We start from the raw sequence: 25,432 nt of genomic DNA on the forward strand, positions 1-25,432 counted from the left end.
TAGACTGTGAGCTCTTTGAGATCAGGGACCTGGTTATCTTGTCAGTGCTGTCTGCCCCCAGCACCTGGGTTAGTGACTTGTAACCAGTAGGTATTTAATAAATATAATGTGAAAATGTTCCACCAGCTTCATTATAATTCCAAGAACTGCTATATGAGTAGTTCTCCTTATTAAAATGCCCCGGGCCTTGTGGCCTTTTAAGTAAAGTAGGACCTCCCACAAGAGGTGATTCAATTTCTTTCAGATTCTGCTTGAAGAAATTGTAGCTATGCCCATTCTCACCAGGACTTCTGTGGTTTTGTTGAGCTTCTTCATGAGATTACTAACTCATAGGTTTCAAGAGCTGTTTTCTAATTTTTGTGTATTTTATTTATTTTATTAAAAAAAAATTTTTTTTTAACGTTTATTTATTTTTGAGACAGAGAGAGACAGAGCATGAACGGGGGAGGGGCAGAGAGAGAGGGAGACACAGGATCGGAAGCAGGCTCCAGGCTCTGAGCCATCACCCCGGAGCCCAACGTGGGGCTCGAACTCATGGACCGCGAGATCTTGACCTGAGCTGAAGTCGGACGCTTAACCGACTGAGCCACCCAGGCGCCCCAATTCTTGTGTATTTTAAAATAAGGCTTTATTAATTTCCTATATTTCTGGATATAATAGAGAAAAGGATCCAGTGTTCCTCCTTTGAGGTAGTTAAATCTGGTTTTATTCACAGCATCTAAAACAAAAATAAAAGAACATGTTTATCCCCAAGGACATTTAAAAATATGAAATTTAGGAAAGACATATTATCCTGTTTAATTAAGCAATCTGGTAGGGTAAGAACCTTGCAGAGATCTGAGAAAGAAGGATAGGGGCCAGAGACATTACCTCTAGAACGTAATAAGCTTGGGGGTGGCAATGGGGGACACTAAAATAATGAACCAATACTGATAATTATTGAAGCCAAGTGATGGGTACACAAGGTGGGAATGGGGTTTGTTACACATTCCTCAACTTTGTGTATGTTGGAAAATATTCTTAACAAAAAATTAAAACAAAAATCAATTGAACTAATGCTTAGCATGGAAGGAGCCAAAGGCATCTTTACCTGAAGCCAGTGGAGGTTAAGTCTCAGGGTTCCTGACTTACATGGGCCCTTTCTAGGTCATTTGTGTTTGTAAAGTGTATGAAAATGAAATTTTAACTACCATTAGTCAAGGTGCTTTCTCTTTGTACTCCAACTTTCCCTCTCTCAAGCTTCTTTTGTGTTCAGTGGTGTTGAAATGGCTGCAGCATTTTCATATTTATTTATTTATTTATTTATTTATGTATTTATTTAAGTAATCTCTGCACCCAACATGGGGCTTGAACTCATAACCCCGAGATCAAGAGTCACATGTTCTACTGACTGAGGCAGCTAAGCACCCCTGTGCGTGCAGCATTTTGAAGGTCCAGCTAAGGGTAAGTTGGGCCGGGATATATTTGGTTTAGATTTAGTAGACTATGTGATTTTTTTTTTTAATATTTTATTTTTAACTAATCTCTACACTCAACATAGGGCTCAAACTTACAACTCAGAGATCAAGAGTCGCATGCTTTACCGACTGAGCCAGCCAAATGCCCCTGTATTTATGTGATTTGCAAGCACTTCCGTGTTTAGTTATTACTAGCTGTCCTGGTTTAGGAATGTTTTCTAGGAATATTACTGTCCAATGTGCTGCCTCACACATGTGGACATGCAAGGTCAGAGGTCATATCCCAGTAAGAATAGGCCCCTAAGGCACCTGGCACCAGAAGTATGTGGGTAGTAGAAGAGAAAATTTGCAATGTATGAAGCCAGAGACAATCGTGGATAAATTTTAAGTCACCAGATATGTACAATTGCAAAGAGAAGGATTGGTTCTTATCTGTATCTGGTCAACATGGAAACTCTCCCGTCTGGGACATGCTCTTTTTTTTTTTTTTTTTTTTTTAATGTTTATTTATTCTTGAGAGATAGAAACAGAGCATGAGCAGGGGAGGGGCAGAGAGACAGGGAGGCACAGGACCCAAAGCAGGTTTCAGGCTCTGAGCGGTCAGCACAGAGCCTGATGTGGGGCTCAAACCCGTGGACATGAAATCATGACCTGAGCCAAAGCCACCCAAGTGCCCCTGGGATACACTCTCATGGCATTATAGTGGCCTTCACACTTTGACACAGCTCAGCTGGAACCACTTCTCCCTGAATTTCCTTGCCTGTGTAGTTCCAGGTTGAGATTGTTCACAAGAGACATCTGGAAGGTGGAACTGAAGCGGCAGGTCAGTGTGGGGTACCAGGCACTCTGGCTGTATGCATGCCTGTTGATCTGTGGGCTCACCCTGTTGATATGGGGCTGTCAGTGTTTATTTCCTCCTGTTTGGGACTATTTACAGATCTCATTACTTTACCTTTATATCCACCCAGTTTTTCAACTCAAACAAATTTAAACATTTATTGAATGATTCCTGACTTCAAGAATCTATCTTTATAAAATGTACAAGCATGTTACAGCAGGGATGAACCTGAGGACATCATGTTAAAAGAAGTAAGGCAGGCACACAAACACAAAAATACTGTATGATTCCACTTCTGTGAGTTTCCTAGAGTAATCAGATTCAGAGACAGAGAATGAGGGTTGCCAGGAGCTGGGAGGAAGTGGGGATGAGGATTACTGTTTAATGGGTACAGAATTTCCATTCTATAAGATGAAAAAAGTTCTGGAGATGGATGGTGGTGATGATTGCACAACAGTGTGAATATACTTACCATTACTGAACTGTACACTTAACATACTTAAAATAATAAAATTTTTGTTATGTATATTTTACCACAATAAGAAAAAAGATTTTAAAAAGAAGCTATTCACTCTAGTAAAAGAGGCAGACAGATAATTGGGAAAAATGGGTGGGTCCTGAGATCTCCTGGTGATATGGGGAAAGGAATACAGAAGCAGAAAGAATCCTGGGGGGCGCCTGGGGAGTTTCAGTCAGTTGAGCGCTCGACTCTTGATTTCGACTCAGGTCATGATCCCAGGGTTGTGGAATCGAGCTGCACCTTGGGACTTTTCACTGAGTGTTTGAGTCTGTTTGGGATTGCCCTTCTTTGTTTCTCTCTCTCTCTCTCTCTCTCTATCTCTCTCTCACTCTTCCCGCCCCCACTCCCACCCTTCTTCCCTGCTTGTGTGCACTCTCTCTCTCTCAAATAAAAAATAAATAAATAAAAATAAATAAAAGAAAAGAAAGACTCCTGGAATCCCCTCTGCTTGAGAGGGGCAGGGCAACCAGGGGACTTTGCAGAAAGGGGATAGGCAGCTGGGACTGCTAGTGAATCTAAAAATGCACTGCCTTTTAGGGAAAGGTGCTGCCTGGGGCCAGACTGTAATCTACCTCAGTGCCCAAGTCTCAACTAATGTTACCCTAAAAAATACAGGTGTCCTAAATAGAAGTGCATTACATTGTTACCACTTGGTCTTGTAATTATCATGAAACTCAAATACCTCTCCCCGTTAATCTTAGAAATATTGGGCTTTTGTATTGGCTCAACTACACCTCTGGCAAATTGTCACACCCCAGGAGATACTGGGATGAAAATAACTAATCAACCCATGATTTACTGTAACTATTTAAAGCTTAAATAACTTAAATAACCATTTGAAGCAGTAACGATTAGGAAAATGAAGCTACATTATTCTTTTGTTATAAACAGCAAAGTCTCTGTGTCATAATCCATTTTTCCCTTCCTTTTGGTGTCTGGCCGATATAGGTTATTTTCACCAACACTGAGTCTCAAAGGCTGAAGGGCAGTGTCACAGATTTAAGACTTCAGAATGCTGCACTTAGAAAGAGGCATATTAGAAGTTCTGTGGAATGATTTTTCAACAGTGGCATAGATAGAACTACACTCTGAGATCATCCATCCCTCCTGCTGTTCTGATACAAAACCCTCCCAGCCTCACCTCCTGACAGCCACTGCCTTTGATAACATGATAACTATGTCTGGCTTTCTTGGGGAGAGAGGAGGAGACTCTCAAATTTAGGCCAAATGCAGAATAACTAATGACCACATTGTGGACCTTCTGAGCCTTATCTTCCTCTTTATGAACTGAGAAAGTTAAACTAGCTGACCTCTAAAATTCCTTCTGGCTCCCAAACACTGATTATATAATTAAAATCCTTCACCAATCTCAGCCGCCAAAACTGTGCAGCAGCTCCCCCTAGTGTCCGCAGGTGGAGGTTTCCCCCACGCCCACTGGCTGCTCTCCAGTCCCTTCCACTGATTGACTCTTCCTTTCTTCTACAGCCCTTATCCATTTTCCAAATTACTACATGATGAGCTTATTTATGATGTCTTTATTGAATGCAAACCCCATAAGGACAGGGATTTTTGCCTGTTTTGTTCTCTAATGTGTCTTGGCACACACCAAATGTTTAAAACTCATTTGCTAAACGCAAAGTGTTGAATCTGAGGCATCCTCTGACAAAATTATTCCTTACATAATTCCATGTTACTTTAATTCACCTTGTATGTTAATTATCTTGCCCCCCCCCCCCAGTTGTGTTTATTTTTTTTAATATTTTATCTTTAAATAATCTCTCTACAACCAATGTGGGGCTCAAACTCACAACCCCAAGATCAAGAGTTGCATACTGCACCAACTGAGCCAGCCAGGCTCTTAATTGTCTGTGGTGGACAGAAGAATGCCCCCCCCACCACCACCAAGACGTCCACAAGCTAATCCTCAGAACCTTTGAATATGTTACTTTGCAGGTGTGATTACAGTAAGGAACTTGAGGTGGGGAGATTATCCTGGATTATCTGGGTGGGCCCAATGGAATCACCAGTCGTTAAGAGAGAGAGGTAAGGGGGTCAGAGTAAGAACAAAGTATGACATGGAATCAAGGCTAGAGTGAGAAGTGCCCCCAAGCCAAGGAATATGGACCTCTCTAGAAGCTGGACAAGGTGAGGAAACAGCTTCTCCCCTCCAGCCTCCAGAGGAAATGCAGTCTTGCATACACCTTGATTTAATCCCCACAAGAGCTATGTCAGACTTCTGACCTCCAGAATTGCAAGATAATAAAGCTGTGTTGTTTTAAGCCACCAAGGTTATGGTAACTTATCACAGCAGCAATAAGAAACTGCTATCACTAGTAAAAGAAACCTTCCCAAGAGCACCTGTACATAGAAACTGGTTTTCAAAGAGTGCCTTTAAAGTCAATTGTAAGTCCAAAGTGATACTGTATAGCTCGAAACACCAGAGACATCTTTTTTGAAACATGGGTATGTAATACTTACTCAAAACACTAAATTTGAATCATATGAACAATAAGGCAAAAAGAAGAAACAGGAAACCAGGGTGTGACCTTCATGAAGCTGTGGGTCCCTACATCTGCCTGGCACCTGTGCCATCTTCGTATGTGGAGTGTGGGAGACTGTGTCACTTTGGCATGCCCATGGCCACCGAGTTCTGTTCATATCCCATACTGCATTAAAAACTCCCTGAGTCCTAGGGGCGCCTGAGTGGCTCAGTAGGTTAAGCATCTGACTCAGGTCATGATCTCACAGCTTGTGAGTTCAAGCCCCACATCAGGCTCTGTGCTGACAGCTCAGAGCCTGGAACTGCTTTGGATTCTGTCTTTCTCTCTCTCTGCCCCTCCCCCACTTGCACTCTGCCCCTCTCTCTCTCTCTCTCTCTCTCTCTCAAAAATAAATAAAACATTACCAAAAAAACAAAAAAGCAAACAAAAAAACGCCCTGAGTCCCAGCCTGTGCTGTGCAGAGTGAGGGCCTAGTGACTTGTACAGGTGACAGTCTTCACAGCCTCTGTGGACTTGGAACATTGAACCATACAATGAAGGCTGGTTGGCTAAGACCCTCTGGGTTTTGTGGAATAATCTTTAATGCACCAGACAAGAAGATTGTTAACCAGCCTTATTACGGACAATTTCCTATTACCATGGTAGGCCAGGCAGATGATTTGAGGATTATCTGGGTGCTGACAAATCCCCTGGGCCCTGACAATCTCGTTTACAAAAGAATCAAATCTGTTTATTGCTGATAATAGATGGCATGCCCTCAGGTTTGCTTGTAAGTAACATGTGCATTGCTTTTTATTTTTTCTTTTAGCAATAGGAGCCAAACTTGGATTCATCCTGATAAAGTAGGCATTTGGGACTTTATATGATCTAATTGCTCTGAGCTGTTCCTTAATCGCCATTTGCTAAACCTTTGCGCCCCTGCCCACAATGGCCTTGATCCAGGATGGCAAAATGGTCCATCTAACAAATTGGACCCTTTGTTTATAATTGTTCATGTGGCTGAGATTCTCTAGTCACTCTTCTTATTTTTATTTGTCGTTCTAGGATTTAAAACAAAAGGACAAAGCAAATCTTGAACTTGTTGCAATGAAAAGCACAAATCCCTGAATGCAAAGTCCATTTCTTCATTCCCAGCAACAGCTACAGCAGCTAACACTCAGCACGTTCTCCAAACCAGTTGTGGGATTGCCTTGTTCATAAATTCTCATAATTTCCGTCCTCAGATATCTAAATTTTAACAGACTACATTTGGAAACACAAAGAGAGATTAAGTTAAATTAGATCTGTAATTCCTTTTGATTTATAAGAAGTAAAATGCCATCTGCCAAATTCTAAACCTACACATATTGTCAGTATCTAATCTTATCCATAATAGCACAATAAAGGATCGCTGCACGAGAACATTTTCTAAACATAAGTTAGTATCTCACTTAGCAACATCTGCCTGACCCCTTGGTCTAGTGACAGCTTCTCCATGCTGGATAAGTTGCACACGAAATGCTGATACACAGGCCCAGACTGTCCTGCACACAACATGCTTCTCTAGGGGCGTGCTAGGGCCAGCCGGGTGACGAAGGCAGTTGGTGGGATCCAAACTCATCCTTTCCCACTCTGATTTTCTGCCTAATGAAACAATAAAGCTAGCCATGTGATTTCCAGCCTTCAAATAAGCTCCCTCTGGAAGGTTTTGTCATCAGTTTCCTTAAAGTTAGAGGACTTTCAGAATTCCTCAGGCAAGGGGCACCTGGGTGGCTCAGTCGGTTGAGTGTCTGACTCTTGATTTTGGCTCAGGTCATGATCCCAGGGTTATGGGACTGAGCCCTAACATGGCCCCATGTCGGGCCCCACATCGGGCCCTGCACTGAGCATGGAGCCTGCTTAAAATTCTCTCTCTCCCCTCTGCACCTCCCCCTGCCCTTGTGTGAGTGCACACACACTCTCTCAAAATAAATAAACATTAAAAAAATAAAATAACTTTTAAAAACGAAAGAATTCCTCAGGTGAAAAGGCCAGATTGTTAAATATTTATTCTCTTTTTTGGGGCACCTGGGTGGCTCAGTTGGCTACGCCACCCACTCTTGACTTCTGCTCAGATCATGATCTCAAGGTTGTGAGATCAAGCCCTACATTGGGCTCTGTGCTGGGTGGGGAGCCTGCTTGGAATTCTGTCTCTCCCTCCCTCTCCCTCTGTCCCCCTGACATGTGCACATGTGTGCTCTCTCTCTTAAATTTTTTTTTAAATGATTTTCTTTTTAAAAAATCCCATTTAGTATTATATAGGCAATAATATATGTTCATTATAGACAACTTGAAACATATGAAAATAAATTAATAGGGACCTGGAGAGAAAGTTAACACACCAAAGTAATTGTTAGTATTTTGATATTCTCCTTATAGACAGGTTCTTTTTCTTAAAACATTTTATTTTATTTAAGTTTATTTATTTATTTGGAGAGAGAGAGAGAGAGAGAGAGAGAGAGAGAGAGAGAGAGAGAGAGAGAGAGAATGAGTAGGAGAGGAGCAGAGAGAGAGGGAAACAATCAAAGCAGGCTCCAGGCTCTGAGCTGTCAGCACAGAGCCCGACGCGGGGCTCAAACTCATGAATCACAAGATCATGATCTGAGCTGAAGCCGGACACTTAACCGACTGAGCCACCCAGGCGCCCCATCCTTATATACATGTTCTTACACATTTTTCGTGCATGTGTGTATGTATCTTTCTCTAGATAGTTATAGATACACACAACTCATTTTTATATTTTTTAAGATCACATATATATAGTTTTGAAACTTGCTTTTTTCCTCTCAGCAAATTACTGAAGCATATATTTAATATTGTAAAACTCCAAATTATTTGGCATTATTCAGACTTTTGTGGAAAAGAAAATAAACAAAACACGTGTGTAAAGGTACTAAAGACAAATCCAAAGAAAATCCCTCTGTAAATTGTGAAAATGAGTCAGAATATTAGGAAATTAGTTTCTTCTGGTTCAAACTTTTTTACTCTGGTAAGCTTTGAAAAATGTTTTTCACACCATTATTCTTTTATGAGACACAGCTAGGAAATTCTATTGTCATGCAGTCCCAAACTTAAAGTTTGCCAAATCTAGTTTTTTCGTCTTCTTTTTCTTCTTCTTCTCTTTTTATTTTTTTATTTTTTTTTAATTTTAAGCCTTTTAATTTAACTTATTGACCCCGGTATCTTTGCTATATCCATTGCTAGGATCAAATCATTATACTTTTCAAAAGCATCCCTTTAACCTGAGGTCAAACAAATGTGAAATATGAGGAAGTTATAAATAGACTAAAATCTAGAACAACCATAACCCTGATGTACTTTATCTAAATTTTTATAACTTTGAAGTACACTGAATACAGAAAGAATGCAGAGCTTTTATTTTCCAGCCAGAGAAACCACATACAAAAAAAAAAAGAATAGAAAAAACTATCTTTTTCTCATTTCTGTAGTCAACCACTTAATCCAAAAAAAGAAAGTGGGGAAGGATTCAAGTTAATCCAACGAAAATAAACTGTTGCCGTTGTTTATTGAGAAAATAATTCCTGGGGATTTTTTCCCCCCAAAGAACTGGGAAAAAAAAGATCATAAAGATCTCTGGCTTAGTGTATTTCCTAGAGGAAAAATTGTTTAACATTTGTTTATTTTATAAACACTACCAATAACGAGTGGACCCATAAAACTCCCCCCTCTTTTTTGTGTGGTGGGAAAGAAGTGGCAAGCTAAGTTTGGCCTGCAGTTGGAATATGGTTTGCTGTCTGGGATTGCCCAATATTGTCCAGCTTCTAGAAGATTCCCAAAGTCCATGAATTGTGTCCCAAATGAATAGCCCAAAGGGGGGGGGGGGAGTTGGGTTGGATGAATGGAGTGAATCCAGACAATAGGAGACTTTGAAATCCAGGTAGTGGAGTTTGGATTGACCCTCTTAATGGTAGACTGTGTTGATGACTCCAATTCTTCCACAGCCTTCAATCAGCTCAGTATGCACAGAGTGTTCCCCTTGCCCCTTGACTTTGAGCTTGACCCTATGTCTGTTGAAGCTCCAGGCCTTCAGAGGCCTCCCATGTTTCTGGTGGCCCTTTGCACCGTTGCCATCACTGTCAGAAGAGCAGACCCTGGCAAAGCACACTGTCATGTGGGCAAGGAGAGACCCACGGAGCCGGGCTGCCCCTCAGACCTGCAGGGAGAAACAAAGCTGCCCCAGCCCAGATTGGCCGAACCTCAACAGATGCATACACACTTGCCAATAATAAATATCCTTTTTGTTTTTTTTAAGCCCCTGAATTTTGGAGTGCTCTGCTGTGCTGCATTATTGTGATACAAATTGAAACACATCTTAAGCAAAAAAAATAATAATACATTTTCTTTAAAATACAACCCTTAGGGGCGCCTGGGTGGCGCAGTCGGTTAAGCGTCCGACTTCAGCCAGGTCACGATCTCGCGGTCTGTGAGTTCGAGCCCCGCGTCAGGCTCTGGGCTGATGGCTCGGAGCCTGGAGCCTGTTTCCGATTCTGTGTCTCCCTCTCTCTCTGCCCCAACCCCCGTTCATGCTGTGTCTCTCTCTGTCCCAAAAAAAAAAAAAAAAAAAAAAAAAAAAACGTTGAAAAAAATAAAATACAACCCTTATGGGGCGCCTGGGTGGCTCAGTTGGTTAAGTGCCTGACTTCAGCTCAGGTCATGATCTCACGGTTTGTGGGTTCCAGCCCCACGTTGGGCTCTGTGCTGACAGCTCGGAGCCTGGAGCCTACTTCAGATTCTGGATCTCCCTCTCCCTCTGCCCCTCCCCTGCTCATGCTCTGTCTGTCTCTCAAAAATAAATATTTAAAAATAAAATAAAATAAAATAAAATAAAATAAAATAAAATAAAATAGAATAAAATAAGATAAAAAATAAAACTACAACCCTTATTGTACTTTAGGGAGTTTAATGTGTGGCTGTACACAGGCTGAACTGAGGTAAGGAACAGATAGTACAGTGGTTCAGAGGTCAGATGATCAGCCCACGAACAGGTGTGTTGACAATGGGTACCAGAAGGAACAGAAAGAGGGAGGAGATTGACAAAGGGTAAAAGAAAAGGTTGAATCAATGGGAAAGGAAGCAGATTTTCACAGCTAGGAGACCCAGGAAATGGCAGTAGTTTTTGGAGACTTTGAACTTTGAACATGATTATAGGAAAAATGATGAGCTTACTTTGTGCCATGGCAGGTTTGAAGTAACAATAGCATGATCAAATGGCAGTGTGGCATAGAGGAAAGTGAGCCAGCTTTAACATCGACAGAGCTGCTTGCTAATTCTGCCTTGGCTTCTTTCAGGTGAGGTGGACTCTGTGGGTGTTCAGTCTGCCCAGTACCTTTCCTTTTGAGAATACCCCTCTGCTAGTTAGTGGGGTTGTCATTCACATGACCATTTTCTCTGCCACCATGATTGATTCAGTATAGGGCACGAGGCCCAATCGGAGTCCTTGGGGGTGGGGGGAAAGGAGGTGTGGCAAGGAATTTTAGCGACTAAGGGATCTCCTCTCCTGATATCCCATGCAGTAAGGATACTGAAAGCTTGACAGTATCACCATCCAAGCTACTTTGGGGAGAGAGACTGCTCGAGAACACAAGCAACAGAGAAAAGCAGTAAGAAACTGAGAAAGAGAGAGGGAGAGAGAGAGCCCTAATGATATTGTTTGAACACTTAGATCTAATAAAGCCATTCATTAGACTTCAGGTGTATGGACACATTTCCAGCCAGTGTGTATACATTTTCTAAATTAATGTTGTTTGAGCTCAGTTTTTGGTTCTTGAAGCCAAGAGTCTTAATTCAGCAGCTAGTCAAGAAATAGTAGCTAACAGGCACATGGCTGGCTCAGTTGGTGGAGAATGTGACACTTGATCTTGGGGTTGTGAGTTCTCATTGGGTATAGAGATTACTTTAAAATATTTAGGAGCACCTGGGTGGCTCAGTCAGTTAAGCGTCCGACTTCGGCTCAGGTCATGATCTCGCATCTCATGAGTTCGAGCCCCACATCAGGCTCTGGGCTGACAGCTCAGAGCCTAGAGTCTGGTTTGGATTCTGTGTCTCCCTCTCTCTCTGTCCCTCCTCTGCTCGTGCTCTCCCTCTCTCTCTCTCTCTCTCTCTCTCTCAATAATAAAAATAAATAAAATGTTAAAAAATAAAATAAAATATTAAAAAACAAAAGAAATAGTAGTTAAACAATGTTGAGTAGAGAATTACCACTTAGAGCTTGCCTGACTTGATATTCTGTGCTTCGTCCTGTAAATGGTAGCAGAAAACTTACGAAGTCTGCATCATTGAAATAAATGTGGATTCACAGGCTTTTGAAAGGATATGTGAAAAGAGTCATACCGTGAGATATGAAGACACACTACAAAGCCATAGTAATAAAAACAATGTGCTGTTGGCAGAGGGACAGGTCGATAAGCGAGTGGGGCAGAATAAGATGCTCAAAAGCAGGTCTATTTTGCACCGGGGAATAATATATGATACTTGATACCATAAACCTGTGGGGAAAGGATAGATTATTTATCAGATGATGTTGGAAAATAAATGGTTTACTATATGGAGGAAAATAAACGACACTATGTACAAAGGTCAATTCTGGATAATCCAAAATCTAAATGTGAAAAGACAAAAATATAAAACCAATAGAAATAACTGTCAGATAATTTTGTCATCTTGAGGTTGGGAAGAACTTAAATAAATTCTAAAAGCACAGACTATAAGGGAACAAATATGATAGATGTGAACCCATCAAAATGCAATGGTTGTGGTCAACAGAGGACACCACGGACAGAGGGAGGAGACGGTAACTGTAACGTCAAAACCCAACAAGGAAGTAGTATCTAGAACAGAGGTTGGCAAACCGCGCTTACAGGCAGGATCTGGCCTTTAAGTTTTACTGGACCACAGCCCTGCTCGTGCATTTACGCATTGTCATGGCTGCTACACGCTTTAACAGCAGAGTTGAGCTGGTGCAGCAGAGGACATGTGGCCTGCAGATCCTAAAATGCTTACTCTCTGGGCCCTTTACAGTAAAGTTTATCAACCTCTTACCTAGAATATACGATGAAATTAACAAAAAATGTCAGGAAACCAGTAGAAGAATGAGCCAAAGATATAAAAGGGAAAAATATGAAGAAATGCTCAACTTCACTAATAGTCAAAGACATACAAATTATATGTGATTCCACTTCACAGTTTTTCCTGATTGGTGTAGTAAGAAATGCTCATTCTCATTGTTTCTTTACAATAAATGCAGCCACCTGAAAAAATGTGAAGGGATCTTTGTTCTTTATAACCTAAGGAGCTTAACTAACATCCCATCAGAGCTTCAGACCCATGTAGATCCACCTACCAAACTGACCATAGCACACCCTTTCCTGGATGTCTGCTGACGTGTATGCTCATGCCCACATACATACTCACACACGAGCAGGGGGGATAAAGGAGGAATGAGCCAGGATAGGACATAGTAAAGAGGCAGCTGAAAAGGCTGGCAGTGCCTTAAGGCAATACATTGCCACAGATGGCAACAGATTCAGGTTTTGGTTCTCAAACATTCATGGGCATCAGAATCACCCTGATGGACTGTGGGAAACTCAGCTTGCTGGGCCCCACTGGCAGAGTTTCTGATCCAGTAGGTGTGGATCAGGGCCTTAAGAATCTGCATTTCTAACAAGTTCTCAGGTGATGCTGATGTTGCTGATCTGGGAACCACACTGAGAGAGCCAAGAGTTTCAAGGAGTGAGTGGCTAAGACAGTCAAACCTCAGAGACTTGGCATGAAGTAATGGACAGATTGAAAACATTTCTATGTTGTCAGTCCAGATAGCAATTTCCAGAGAATAGCAGATTTTGCTGCTTCCTGTCTCCTGAAAAAATTACAAAAAACAAAACAAAACAAAACAAAAAAACCCCAACCCTATTCCTGTCCCCTGGAATAGCCCCATTGTCAACTGTGGCAAGTGACATGGGTAAGTCTTCTTCATGAAAGCTGTCATCACCCTGCCCTGGCACCCAGCCCTTACTGGGATGGTCAGAGCAGGTTAATGGGTTAGTTGGCATCTATCTCCCTCGGAATCCTGCACTTTCAGCCAAAGCCCTCAGGTCAAAGGCATTTGGTGTGATAAAAGCATAGAGGTCTGAATCCACATTCAACAGAACAGAAACTAAAAATTATCAGAAACACTTTGAAGGGTGGTTAACAGAGTCACCTCCTGAAAACAGCTATTATCTGTCCATCATCTGGTTTAAAGTCAAATTATGCCTGAGGAAGTGATGGCTCCAGAGCTCCCACAGATGGATATTTTCAGTTCTGTCCCCGCTTTAGAGCACTTTTCCCAAATGTGAGACATTATTGGTTGCTTACGGTATGAGTTTTCTAGGGCTTCCAGGACAAATATCCACAGACCAGGTGGCATAAAACCGCAGAAATTTGTTCTCGCACAGTTCTAGAGGCTGAAGTCTGAGAACAAGGTGTCAGCGGGGCCATGCCCTCCCTGAGACCTTTAGGGGAGGACCCTTCCTTCTTCTCCCTACTTCTTGTGGTGTGCTGCCCATTGTTGATGCTCCTTGGCTTGCAGCCACATTGCTTCAGCCTCTGCCTTGTTGTCACATGGCCTTCCCCTGTGTGTGTCTTTTCTCTTCTGCTAAGGACACAAGCCATATTGGATCAGGGCCCACCCTACTCCAGTATGACCTCAGCTTAACTAATTACAACTGCAACAATGCTATTTCTGAATAAGGTCACATTCTGAGGTACTGGGGGTTGGGACTTTGACTTATTTTTTTGGGAAGACACAATTAATCCATAACATCTACCCATGTCCCTCCACTCTTTTCTCTTTCCTAATCAAACCCAGATTTCCCCAAAAGCATATTAACTGACCTACCTAAGGGTGAAAATACCCAAGCCAAGACTGGGAAGACTCAGCTATGTGGCATGGCTTGTCCGAACAAGATATGCTCGGGGAAACTCATAAATATGCTCTTATAGAGCCTATACCAACGGGGCATCAGGGCAAAGCAATAAGCTTTTAGAAGATGGGGACATTACAACGCCATGTACAGTCAAGGCACTTCTCAGATAGTTGGCTAATCATCTGCTTTCCTAGTTGTTATCCCCATTAGATTTTTAAAAATCTATCTTATCTCTTACCATAAAGACGAACATGTAATAGGCACTCAATTTAATAAATGTTTCAAATACTGGTAAAAATATTAACTTTGCTGAATTCATTTTCTTCCCCATTGTAAGCTGTTATCTGCCTATACCACAGGATGAGTAAGGAAGGTTTATTATACTACAGGAGCTGATACTGGTTTTCTCATCTTGGCACCAAGGAAACGGACACACAGTTTAAGGGTGATCAAGCTGGATAAGACAAAATGGCAAATGCTGAGGCAGAAAATGCTGGACTGTTGGCTGACACTCTGTTCCCCCTTGACACCAAATAATATTGGGCCCTCAAAGATGTAGATATGGATGAAGTGGGGCTCAAGCAACGTTGGAGGGGGACAGCTAATAGGGTGATTTCAGCTCAGCTCAGGAAAGACAAGTTGGAGCAGACCCAAGGGGGCTGTGTTCAGGTACAGTCAGGGATTTAGTGACAGGTTCCTTCCCATCCATGCCTGACCCACGAAGTTGGATGAGAACTCAAGGAGAGCCCCGTGGACACGCACACTCATATTCTGCAAAATAGCTATGCAGGGAAAATTGTCAAAGATTTGGAAATGGACAAAAAAGACTAGTAGTATTCCTCCAGTGAAATGCTGGGGTATTGTCCCCCAGCCTGGCCAGTAGTATCGGATCTGATAAGGGTGTGTGCACCTTTAATAGTCTTTGGACCAATTTACAACTCTGTAGAGGTATGAGTAAACTTGTAGAAAACTGACAGTCCTGCAAATGTTTCCTGTCTCTAGTGATGCCAATGAGTCCTGTTCACAGTAATGCAAAATAGATTTGTCCAGTAGAGAATATAAATCTCTGTAAGTCTAAATCTTATTTGATCTGGTTTTAACATCTTAGTGGGTCTGTCATTAATCAATGAGTTAAATAAATGCTTTCACATGCAAGCACTTTATATTTGTAAAAGAGTCCTGATTTTACCTTTCAACATGATACTTCAACAGGTAAAGCGGAGTGAAGTGAGAGCAGCAGGGGTGCCTCAAGACACAAAGCTTTGAGACACAGACAACTGTGGAGAAAATCAAGCCAGTCTTGGGGAGGGAAAGGGGGATTCAAAAGAGGTGAAGTCCAATTCTCTCTTCTCTAACCTCCTAACACTTTAACTTTCCTCCCTTTGCTGACTCGAGGCCATATAAATCTCCTCTAGAGAACCCCCCAGGGTCTGGATCTCACTCTACCGCTCCAAGGTCCAAAATTCCTTCCACCATTCCTTCCCCAGCAAGATTTTCTGCCCAACTAAGAGGATGAAACTGAGTAAAATTCTTTAAGGGCATTTTTTCTCTTCTTTTTGAAAAAAAAAATTCTTTAAAAATATTAATTTTTAGATTTATGCTAAATTTATAAAATTTTGGTGGAATATACAACATAATTATGTGTGCAATTTAGTGACATTAGATACATTCAGAATATTGTGTAACTATTACTACCATCTGTACCTGAAACTTTTTCATCATCCCAAACATGAGCTCTGTGCCCATTGGACAGGATCTCCCACCTCCTGTTAAGCCCTACTCTATTTTCTGTCTCTATGAATATGAGGTACTCTGGGTACCTCCTATTAGTGGAATCATACAATGTTTGTTTTTCTGTGATGGGCTTATTTCACTTAGCATGATGTTTTCAAGGTCCATCCATGTTGTAGCACATGTCAGAATTTCATTCCTTAAGGCTGAATGATATTCCATTGTATATACATTCACATTTGTTTCTCCATTCGTCTGTTGATGGTCATTTGGGTTGTTTCCACCTTTTGGCTGTTGTGAATAACGCTGCTTCCTTTTGAACGAGCTTGATTAGAAGGAGCACAAAAAGATCTCTCTCAGTTTGGAAAATGGAAATTCTACTTTGCCTGGCCTGCCTCTTCCCAGAAACTAGGATCTGCAACCTGGCCCTGCTGGTGAGAGACAGCCACCCTCCCAGGACACTTTTCTGTAGAACATGCCGAGGACTTTTTGTTATCTCCCATCTCTCTCTACCCTAACAGCGGGGTGTTAGTTTGCTGCTACCATAACAAAGTACGACAGACTGGGGGCTTAATCAATATAAATGTATTTCTCACAGGTCTGGAGGCTGGAAGTCCAAGATCGAGATGTCGGCAGGCTTGGTTTCTCCTGAGACCTCTCTCCTTGACTCACAGATGGCTATCTTCTTCCTGTGTGTTCACATCGTCTCCCTACCATGTGTGTCTGTGTCCTAATCTCTTCTTGTAAGGACAACAGTCATATGGGATCAGGGCGTACCCATATGACCTCATTCAAACTTCATTACCTCTTTAAAGGCCCTATGTCCAAATATAGTCACATTCTGAGGTACTGGGGGATAGGACTTCAACATGGGAGTTTTAGGAAGACACACTTCAACCCCTAAAGGCTGGTAACCAGGTTAACAGCATGTCACTCTCAGAGACCTTGAAAGTTTTTTAGTCTGCTGGTTTGATGAAACTCAGTTTATGAAATAGCTGCTCATTTATATTGTTAGAGCCTGGAATCTGTCTAGTGGACAGAAACCATTTAAGAGGAGACTAAAACTGCAGAAATCTCCAGGAGGGAATTGCATTAGCTCAGTAAATGCATACTAGAACAGGATTTTCTGACTGCTTCCTGAGAAGAATGTCATTTCCCCTAAGTAGGTGGTGGGGTTTATGGGGTGCTACCAGTGATGGGGGCAGGGAGGGGCTGGTCGTAGGCACTGTGGGTGACTTTGGCTAAACTGCTAAACTCACCTGGGTTTCAGTTTCCTTCTCTGTGAGAGGGAGGGGCTTAGGCCCTTGCTCCGTAAACCTGGGCCCAGAAGCAGGGGCATCACATTATGTGGAGCTGGTGAGACAAGCAGAATCTATGGACGCTTCCCAGGCCCAGTGAGTCAGAATCTGCATCTTAAGATCTTTAGTTGATTCACATGCACATGGAAATTTGAGAAGCACTGATTTAAGACTCATTGAGTCTGGTGGGCATGAAGGGAGACCAAGGAACCCATCACTACGAAACTTAAAATTTCCTCTTTACCTGGTTTTCTTCCTTCAGAGACCAGGTTGGAGGAAAGATGTTTGTCCCTGTTTCTTAGCCGCTGTAAACACACATAGGAAAGGCTCTGTCCTTGCAGACAACCCCCACCCCATTCAGAGAAGAAAACAAGGATTCAAATGCATGTGGCCCCCCTCCCCAATTTGCTAATCCTCGGCTAAGAGATCTAGGGATCTCTTAGGATCCCAGGATTAATGGGTTAATTTCAGGAATTTTCCAGCCTCCATACTGCAGTCTGCCATACATCCATATTATAAAAATGGAGAGTTGAACTTAACAGTAAAAAACAATCCGGGGCACCTGGCTGGCTCAGTTGGAAGAGTATGTGATTCTTGCTCTTTGGGTCCTGAGTTCGAGCCCCACCTGGGGTGTAGAGATCACTAAATAAATAAATAAATTTTAAAACGAAAACAAAAAAATCCCTGAACAATCCAATTAGAAATGGACAACAGACATTTTACCAAAGAGGATATACAGATGGCAAATAGGCACAGGAAAATATGTCCAATATCCTATCATAAGGGAGATGCGACTCTGTGATTTCACTCCTGGGCATTTATCCCAGAGAAATGAAGACTTACATTTACATGAAAACCTGTGTAAGAATGTTCATTGAGGCTTTACTCACACTAGCACTAAACTGAAAACAACCCAGATGTCCTTAAATGAGGGAAAAACACACTCTGGTTATGCACACAACAATCTGAATGAATCTCCAGAGAATCAGGCTGAGTGAAGAAAGCCATCTCAAAGGTCACACACTGCTTGATTCCATTTATGTAACTTTTTTTTTAAAGTTTATTTATTTATTGAGAGAGAGAGCATGGGGGAAGGGTAGAGACAGAATCCCAAGCAGTCTCCACACTGTTCGTGCAGAGCCTGAGGAAGGCCTCAAATTCACAAACCCTGAGATCATGACCTGAGCTGAAATCAACAGTCGGATGCTCAGCTGACTGAGCCACCCAGGCACCCCTATAACATTCTTGAAATGGAGAGCAGATGGTGGGAGGGGAGTAAGGTAGGTGGGGGTAGCCATAACAGGGCAACCTGAAGGATCCTTGTGGTGATGGAAATGTTCTGTATCCTGATGTATCAATATCAATGTCCTGATTTTGATATTGTGCTGTGGTCTTGTAAGACATTACTCTTGGGGAAAACTGGACAAAGTGAACACAGGATCTGTCATTTCTTACAACCACACGTAAATTTAAAATTCTCTCAAAAAAGAATGAGAATGAGGGGCGCCTGGGTGACTCCATCGGTTAAGCATCCGACTTCAACTCCAGTCATGATCTCATGGTTTGTGAGTTTGAACCCTGCATCGGGCACTCTGCTGTCAGTATGGAGCCTACTTTAGATCCTCCGTGTCTCTCTCTCTCTCTCTCTCTCTCTCTCTCTCTCTCTCTCTCTCAAAAATAATTTAAAAAAAAAATAGAAGAAAAAGAAAGAAGAGAAATGATTCCTGTCAGGGGGGAAAAAAAGAGCCATGTCCTGGTCCTTACTGGTCCCCATTAGAGAAATGTACTTTGATTCTTCAACAGTTGAGGAGTTCTGGGAGCTTCTGCTGGGTATGGAGTGGGAAGGGAGGACAGGAAAGGGAGAAGGGAGGAAGTTTTAATTATTTTCTAGAAGCCCTTTATTTCTACGCGAAATGAACACAATCACTTAGACCATTGTTCCTCAGAAAAGTAACTGGTCACCAAAGCCCAGCGAGCACATACCTCAGAACCCACCAGAAAACCTAAGAAATTATAAGACAGATTCCTGGCGGGGCGGGGGGGGGGGGGGGCATATGCCAGCAGGATGTCCTTCACATGGGCCATGCAGGACACTGATCTGCGGCTTCTGGACGTGGGAGGTCTCTCTGGGATGTCGCTTCAGCCACGCTCCACCAGGTGTCTTGGCCTGACTCAGGCCTCCCTTGCATCCAGGCCCTGAGCAGCTTCTAAAACCTGCCTTTGACTGAGGAATTCATCAAATTCCATTTAAAGACAGGAGGGAGTTCATACAACAGTTCATCTCCCTGAGGACTACTGTTTGCCTACAGACTGAGAGTTCTGGAACTTCCCTCCATGATATGCCTTGGCATTCCACCTACTGGATACTGTTTCTTCAGTGCTTATGGGGTATTCACAGTGCTGGAGCTTTGGCTCTGGCCCTGCCCAGTGCAGACATGGAAACAAGAGGCATGAACTAAGGGCAACATCTTGAACTCCAGTTCAGCCAAGAGGGCACTTACCTTATTCAGAGAGTAAGTGGCATGGTAGCAGGAGCTCAGACTCCATAAATGGAGACCAACTCATTGTCCTCCCTTAACCTCTCCATTCTGTCTCAATGACAGTTACCATCTAACTGTTATATCCTCTCCTATATTTGATTCCTGTTTTCTGTTCACCAGAAAACCAGTAGATATGGGCTCTTCAACTAGCAGGTCCCAGTCAATGAACACTGGTTGGTCAACCTCCAACTGGTTTTTACGACTGTCCCTTGCCTTGATTGGAGGGGACTCGGGTTTGTCTCCCAACACCCAAGCAACGACTCTACCCCTCAGAATGAACCACATCAGTTCCTTCTTGCTATCCTCTAACAATTCTTCTTCTTTCTATAGTGGTCATGTTATGGTTTTAAGAACATAAAGAGTAAACTGGAATAAATAATACTAAAATTTGTATGGAACCACAAAAGACCCCAAAGAGCCAAGGCAATCTTGAAAAAGAAGAACAAAACCAGAGGCATCACAATCCAAGATTTCAAGATATACTATAGAGCTATAGGAATCCAAAAGTATGGTACTGGCACAAAAACAGACATATACGTCACCGGAACACAATAGAGAGCCCAGAAATAAACCTACGTTTATATGATCAATTAATCTTCAGCAAAGGAGGCAAGAATATGCAAAGGGAAAAAGATAATCTCTTCAACAAATGGTGCTGAGAAAACTGGACAGCTACATGCAAAAGAAGGAAACTGGACCACTTTCTTACACCATACACAAAAATAAATTCAAAATGGATTAAAGACCTAAACATGAGATCCAAACCATAAAAATCCTAGAAGAGAGCACAGGCAATAATTTCTTTGACATCATATGTAGCAAAGTTTTTGTAGACATGTCTCCTAAGGCAAGGGAAACAAAAGCAAAAATAAACCATCAGGACTACATCAAAATAAAAAGCTTCTGAAAGAAAGCTTTCAACAAAAGAAACAACAAAACAAAAAGAAAAAACCAACAAAATAAAAATTCAATTTCAATCTATTGAATGGGATCAGGTATTTGCAAATGACATATCTGATAAGTGGTTAATATCCAAAATATACAAAGAATTTATGCAACTCAACACCAAAAAACCTCAAATAATCCAATTAAAAATGGACAGAAGACATGAATAGATCCTTCTCCTAAGAAGATATACAGAAGGCCAACAAACACTGGAAAAGATGCTCAACATCACTCATCATCAAGGAAATGCAAATGAAAACTATAAGGAGATATCACCTCACACCTGTCAGAACGGCTACAATCAAAGCCATAAGAAATAAGTGTTGGTGAGGAGGTGGAGAAAAAGGAACTCTCGTGCACCACTGGTGGGAATGCAAACCGGTGCAGCCACTGTGGAAAACAGTATGGAGTTTCCTCAAAAAACCAAAAAGTAGAACAACCATAGGATCCAGTAATTCCACTACTGGGTATTTACACAAAGAATATGAAAGCACTAATTCGAAATGGTATTTATATGCCTAGGTTTATTGCAGCATTATTTACAATAGCCAGAATATGGAAGCAACCCAAGGGTCTATCTATTTATGAATGGATAAAGATGTGGCATATATAAAATAAAATATAATAATATATAATATAAATGTTACTCAGCCAAAAAAGAATGAAATGTTGCCATTTGCAACATGGATGGACCTAGAGGGTATAATGCTAAGTGAAATCAGTCAGTCACAGAAAGACAAATACCATATGATTTCACTCATATGTGGAATTTAAGGAACAAAACAACTAACCAAAGAAGAATAGAGACAAACCACAAAACAGACTTTTTTTTTTTAATAATCTCTACACCTACCATGGGGTTCAAACTCACAACCCTGAGATCAAGCGTCACATGCTCTACTGACTGTGCCAGCCAGGCGCCCCCCTAAAACACTCTTAACAATAAAGAACACACTGATGACTACTAAAGGGGAGTGTGTGTGTGGATGGGTGAAACAGGGGAAGGGGATTAAGAGTACACTGACTGTGATGAGCACTGAGTATGTATAGATTGTTGAATCACTATATTATACACCTGAAACTAATGTAACACAGAACGTTAACTGTGCTGGAATTAAAAATTTTTTATTTAAAAAAATATGTTACTCTTTATAATGTGTATACAGAACACTCAAATACTACAGAAAGTCTGGCAAAATTAGTATAATATCACAAAGGCCAAAGCATTGCTTGTGTAACAAGAACACTGGGAGAATCAGAGGTAGTTGTGGCTTAATGTAAAACGACATCTTTACCTAACTCCTTTTTAGCCTTTTGCCACTTGCCGACAGGATTTCACATGTATTTATTACTCATACATAACTATAGCAACCTAGAGACTCAATATTTGAATGTAAGTGTAAGTCAGAAAGGAGAAAAGTAGATTTTACAGATTTTTCACAACTTTGAAAATAGGCTACATCTTCCAGTGGAAGAGGGCAACTCATAGGCACTTAGGGAGCCTTTTACCAACACCACCTTGGGGTAGGTGTGGTGGGGGCTGTGTCTCTCTCCTGGACCAGCCTGGGCAGCAGGGTGTGTGGTAGCACATGCTGGGGAATGGTTAGATCCTGGAGCCAGAGTTCGGAGCATGCTCGGGCTTCTAGCCAAAGCCCCCAGAACAGGTGAGGGAGATGAAAGGGGGTGTTCCCTTCAAACCTGCCCCATGAGGTTGTTCTGGAGGCGTGGAGCGAGTCACAGCCATGGCACGAAGCACTGGGGAGCAAGGGAAGCAGCCACCGCAGTGGAGCAAGGTCAGGGTGCGGAGAAGGAACTGTGCCCCACGCCTGTTCCCACTGATCTTTGGATTTTCTTCTCCAGGAAACAAAGCCCATCCTGCTGTCATTCACATGGTGAAAGATGCAACCATTCTGACACAGATCTAAAGAACCGAAAATCACACCTGAGGTAGAAAGAAATCACTTTGTGACTTCTCCTGAAACTGCACTTTGATAAGAGGGGCAGGAGGGGGGAGGTGGAGAGAAAGCAGAGTGAGAACAGGCTCTTGAGGCAAATAGGGAGGTGCAAACACGACAAACAGTCAAGTGCACAGTTTCGCTGGGCATCGGGTTGTTTTTAAGTTGCTTTTAAAAGATTGGTAATAAGGGGCAACATTTCTGTGTAGCAGTGCACAGAATCAGATGATGCATCCATTAGCTGGGATCTGGCAATGCTTTTATTGGTTTTTGTCAGCATGTACTGACTGTGGGTAGGAGAGTACGGAGCAATAGAAGCTTTTCTCTTCAAATCTGTTTCACCAAACAGGTCTTAAGAGATAGCTTATATCACTTCACCTATTTATTAAATATCACTGGGGGTGTCATTTAACAACAGAGATGCTTTGTACTACATCCCAGATATACTCTGCACAATAAAACACTATCTCCACACTAACTTTCTTAAAATCCTCACAACAATTTTGAAACCAAATCTTTTTAATATTGTCAGCTAAGTGAGGATCCAGATAAGAGGTTTTGAGTAGATTAATTAAAAATGAAGTTTCGATTTCTGGGAAGATACATAGGAGACTGTTAACAGTGATTATCTCTGGGGTGAGAACTCAGCGATTGGTGGATGAAGGCAGACTTTGTCTATATTCCTCAGTACAGTTTCAATTGTGTACCATACATGGATTACCTATTCCCAAAGAAAAATCTAATAGAAATAGTGAAAATTAAAATAAATATTCAGAATCTAAGTCGAAACTGAGAATACTAGATATCCTGTTAAAGTGCTTTTTCTTAAAGCTTCAAAATAAAGGGAAACAGTTCTGCTAGTAAATAAAAGCCCTCTGTACCCCCCTGCCCCCCCCCCCCCCCCCGCCCGCATCTCAATAGCTGTGTGTAGCTCCTTGAAGGAGCCTAGTAAGCATGTGTGGGAGTTAAAAATGCATTTAATCATTCCCCCCACCCCCAAGTTTGACAGAAGTGTGGCAAGGAGGGCCATCTGTTTTGTTTGAACGAGAAATGACCCAGCATTCTGATTTCAATTAGCCTCTTTGTAGCTTTATGTTTGAGCTCCTTCCATGGGTAACAGTTCAAACTAAGTGTAGAGAGGAGCTGGCCAAGTTCTGCCAGTGCTGATTTGTTTTAACAACTGTCAGTGATCACAGAACAAGTGTACAAGACAATGTTGCTGGATACATATTAAAATGCTTAATTTTGTGGAATCAAAATAGCACATTCTAGAACCTGAGAGCTAATAAACAAATATTGAAATGGTGTCTTTACATCATTATAGCAATTTAAATATTTAAAATCAACATCACTTACCTAAATTCCTAGTTTCAATCAATAAATTCACACCTACTATGTGCCAAGTACTGTTATGCCCTAGGCATGAACCAAAGAGGATGTAAGTAGTGGTTCCTGCCTTGAGAAGTCTGTGATCTATTTGGGAAGATAAGCCTGCAAAGTTAAAACAATAATTTGAGTAATATTTAAGACAATATTAGGAGAGCTGTCAAACATCACTGTTAACGAGTTCAGAGGATGGGAAGGATTACTTGGGTCAAAGACTTTATACTGGGAAAGATCTGATCAACAGTGGTAGAGGATTCTAAAGCCTGTGTCCCTTCCACATCACCTCGCTTGAATCTCTTTTCTCTCTCACTCACATTCACACACACAGCAGGAGGTTTACAAAGGTGAGCGTACAGCCTCTAGAATGGTTAAAGGTAACCCAAAGACGCATCACTGCATAGGTCAAGGTCCAAACCACCCTTGTGGCTTTAGGGAAGCCACCATGAATCTTGCCCCTACTGGTCACTGCCTCCCAGGGTGTGTTCTGTCAGACACCAGATTGCTGGGTCCCCATCCTGCATAGGTTGATTGCCCAATTCTCTGATAGGAGTTACGTAATGGGTCTCAAGGAAGACCTATGAGTGGGGGGGGGGGGGGGGGGGGGAGCATTTTTGATGGCAGCTAGTTTGTGCAATTTCAGTAATGACAGGTGCATAGTTTCCCTGCATGTAAAGTGAATGCACTGCACTCAGGTGCTCCCATTCCTTACCATCTGGTTTCCTGATGTCCTAAAGATTCTACCACCTTCTGCAGCTCCATCGGCTTCTCATCATGACCCCTCTCCTCAAGGGGTTGGCAAAGTTCTTCAAAGTCACATCATCGAGAGCAGAGGAGTAACAAGTCTGGAAGGTGTCCTCTGAGTCCTAGTGGTGGTGGCCACTGAGGACACTGGCTCAGCAGCAGTATCATGGGATGGGCTCTTCTGAGTCCACAGCTCCTGCCACCCTCGCACTGCTAGAGCAGGACACGGGCAGCAACTCTTCCTGTGGCTAACCCTCACCCTACCACCTTAGTTTGCTGTTGTACCTGAGAGTGTCCCAGTCAATACTGCAACACAACTTGTCTGGTGTAGCATCAGCCAGAGAAGAGAGCCTGGTCCATTCTGACTTACTGGCCTATTATTTTCTTTGATAATAATGCTAACAAAAACATTTAGCTTATATTTAGGAAGAAAATCAGATTTGAGTTCTATGTAGACATCATTGATTATAAAGGATCAGTAAAAACTAGCTTTTAAAGGAAACACTAGTCTAGGGCACCTGGGTGGCTCAGTTGGTTAACTGTCCAACTTCAGCTTAGGTGATGATCTCATGGTTCGT

This window comes from Neofelis nebulosa, chromosome 1, assembly GCF_028018385.1.
Source record: "Neofelis nebulosa isolate mNeoNeb1 chromosome 1, mNeoNeb1.pri, whole genome shotgun sequence".
NCBI classification, from domain to species: domain Eukaryota; kingdom Metazoa; phylum Chordata; class Mammalia; order Carnivora; family Felidae; genus Neofelis; species Neofelis nebulosa.